Source organism: Rattus norvegicus, chromosome 13 (assembly GCF_036323735.1).
Source record: "Rattus norvegicus strain BN/NHsdMcwi chromosome 13, GRCr8, whole genome shotgun sequence".
Taxonomy (NCBI): Eukaryota; Metazoa; Chordata; class Mammalia; order Rodentia; family Muridae; genus Rattus; species Rattus norvegicus.
Genome location: NC_086031.1, coordinates 17,751,998 through 17,755,242, shown reverse-complemented (window position 1 = coordinate 17,755,242; position 3,245 = coordinate 17,751,998). Strand labels below are relative to the sequence as shown.

The following is a 3,245-nucleotide window of genomic DNA, read 5'->3' as shown; positions in this document are numbered from 1 at the left end:
TTAACAATTCTCATAGTTGGTGTTTCTTTTCAACTTAACACAGTCTAGAATCACATGGGAAGTAGATCTCAGAAAAGATCTAAGAGGAATTAATTTAATCAGGATAATTAATGTAAGAAAGTCTGCTTACTCATGTCACAGGCCTAGCTTTCACTCCTCCCTCCCTCTATCCCCCACTCTTTCTCTTTGTGTATGTGTTTCTTTTTATTTTTCTCTGTCTCTTCTTTTCTCTATGTGTTTGTATACATAGATGTATTTGTATATATTTGTGTGTGGGCACACACACACACAGTGAGAGAGAGAGAGGGAGAGAGAGAGAGAGAGAGAGAGAGAGAGATGTTTAGAAGGAGTGCACTTAATTCATTTATTCCTTACACTCCTTTTTTTTTTTAAACTCGAGGCTGTAATATTATCAGCTGCATAACGATCCTTCCACTGGGGGCTGGGGATTTAGCTCAGTGGTAGAGCGCTTACCTAGGAAGCGCAAGGCCCTGGGTTCGGTCCCCAGCTCCGAAAAAAAGAACCAAAAGAAAAAAAAAATCCTTCCACTGTCAATTCCCTGCAGGATGTGGGTAACTTGGGACTGAGTACCTAATAAGACCTTTTCTCTTAGTATGCTTCTGTTCAGAATATTCTATAAGAGTAACAATTAAAGAAACTGAGACAACAAACTAAGGCCCTCATCTGCATTTACCATGTACACATATTGCTCTCTAAATAATGTGCTTAGTAACTCAGAACTCTGTTTCAAGATGTAAAAATATATATATATCTTAGCCTCTAATAATCAACAACTTCCAAGAAGTATTCTGTTTTAGGTGGTTTTTATTCAAATATAGTCCTTGTTTTATCGAGGTATGGAAATGAGGAGGATGATCAACCTAAGAATTGTTTTGAACACATTCACAGTAAAGCTTACTCTGTTGACTGAGTGAAATTTAAGCGTGATGTCCCCATTCATCATGTTGTGTCTGTGAATCATATGGATTCCATGATTCTTTAATTAAATGAATCATGGAAATGTATGTGCAAAATGAACAAATATTTATTAAATTCAAACCTATTAATCAAAGCGAAAATCTACATGCAGAGTTCTCCTTAGTAAGCAGCCCATCCTCTTCGTTTCCTTGAAATGGGGAGCCAAACAGGAAATGGATCTTTGATAAAACTTTTGCCCAACCAGCCTGCAGACTTGCTCAAACATATACCCAAAACTTTTAGTTTTGTTTTATTTTTAATAAGTTTGTGGGGACAAGAAAGGTGGCGTCTTATTTAAAAATATTCGCTGCTCTTACCTACAACATGAGTTTGGTTCCCAGCCTCTAGATAGTGGCTCACAAACATTTCCAATAGACCTAATATCTTCTTCTAAACAGCACATGCACTTAGTCTGTGGGTTGTCCATATATGTAAATGCAAGTATTATGCCCAGTCACATAAAATATATAAATAAGTTCAATCTTTCTCTAGCTGCTTGCTTCCCTGTGTGTGTGTGTGTGTGTGTGTGTGTGTGTGTGTGTGTGTGTGTGTGTGTGTCTATTTGTGCCTTATCTCACCTGGTCTACCTGACACCCCCTAAGCACAAACCATAGTCTCCCCTTCCACACACAGTCACACTTTTACATAGATAGGTGAAAGAAGTGATCATGAAACAGAAATAACTGACCAAAGTGAAGGCATAAAAGTGCACTGGAGGGATAGGAACTAACCGATCGTAGAAAGAGGAAAGTGATTCACAGAACAGCCACAGTAGATGATAAACACTGCAGTTCTCCTTAAATAAGTTAGGGATAAATTATAGGTCTGGTATTGAAGAGGTAAACATGTTTACACACCATGGAACAGTGATTCATTTTAATAACCCTAAAGTTCAGGCTTCTCTGACAGCAAACACTTTCACCAGTACAGACCATGCTGAGACAAATTAGCTGACAGAAACTTTTCCCAGCATCCTAAACCAGCTTTGTGCAGATAGTGTGACTAGTTTAAGGAGACTGGCTGAGGCTCTGCCTAAACAATTTGTGTAAGACAAAGCCACACTTGCTACTGGAGAGGATGGTGATGAGAAAGTTCCAAATCATGATGAAATTTCTAAGAATGAGGCAAAATGAATGGAAGCAACTTGCCAAAGTTACAGGAGATTCTATTTTTATATCATGACTGCTTTTTTTTTATGGATCTGATAAAATCTAGATCTTTAATATCTTTAAGCACAAGACCCCTGGGATACTGCAGCACTTTTCAGTTTTTGCTCATTCCTAATTTATAATTACAGCAAATTAAGCTAAGGAAGCCTGGGGATAAAGTTAGGAAAAGTTTAATATTTTTAAAAAAAAATTAAAAAAACAAGTTACTTTGGTATTTTCATGACTTATACATCTCTTCTGTTTCTTGAGGGGCGACAATTTATTATCTTGGCAACAGACTGGAATTGGGAGGGGGATATCCATAGCACCACTTTGGCAACACTTCAATTTGATGTAACCAAATTATGACACTAGAACCTAGATCAGAGATGGTATATTCAGCTTCCATCATCTCCAAGTTTAGAAACTTCAATTGTGTCACCTTCATATATTTTAGGAACAGTCCACTGAACTAGATTTCTGCTCCATTACTCAAATAGCCCTGCATTCTGTCTCTCCTTACATTCCCTCTCTCAACTCCCTCTCTCCTCCCCTCCCGTACTTGATCATACCTTACCTATTGTCCCACCCTATAGTCTCTTTCTTCCCAGAAGACTGTATTTTCCTCTTCAGGGACATCCATGTGTCACTCTAGTTCCAAATCTAACCCCTCTGTATCTACAGATTATACCTTGGTTTTCATAAAATTAAGAGTTAACATCATATATAATGCAATCATACTATATTCATCTTACTGGTCTATGTTAGCTTATTCAGGATAATCACTTGTAGTTATTTGTTTTTCCTTTCAATTTTCATGATATCATTTTTTTAAACATCAGAATACTTTATTGTGTAAACAAACAACATTTTATCTCTTCTGTTGAGAAATAGCTATATTGTTTTTAATTTCTGTTTGTTAAAAAAACATAAATTAACACACTTGAATAGACCTTTTATTGGGATGAAACATCCTTTAGGTATATGATTACAGTAGTATAGCTGTATTTTGAGGTAAATCAAGTCCCATTTTTTTGACAAACTGCCAAGCAGATTTTCATACTGTCTGTTAAAGTTTGCACAACTACCAGCATTACTGTAGTATTTCTCTAATTCCAC

The 3,245-nt window shown here is 36.6% G+C and overlaps 1 pseudogene; it reads left to right on the top strand.

The window, feature by feature from the left end:
- Window positions 1-857: 857 nt before the first annotated feature.
- Window positions 858-2,111, top strand: Btf3-ps3 (basic transcription factor 3, pseudogene 3; annotated as a pseudogene).
- Window positions 2,112-3,245: the final 1,134 nt, after the last annotated feature.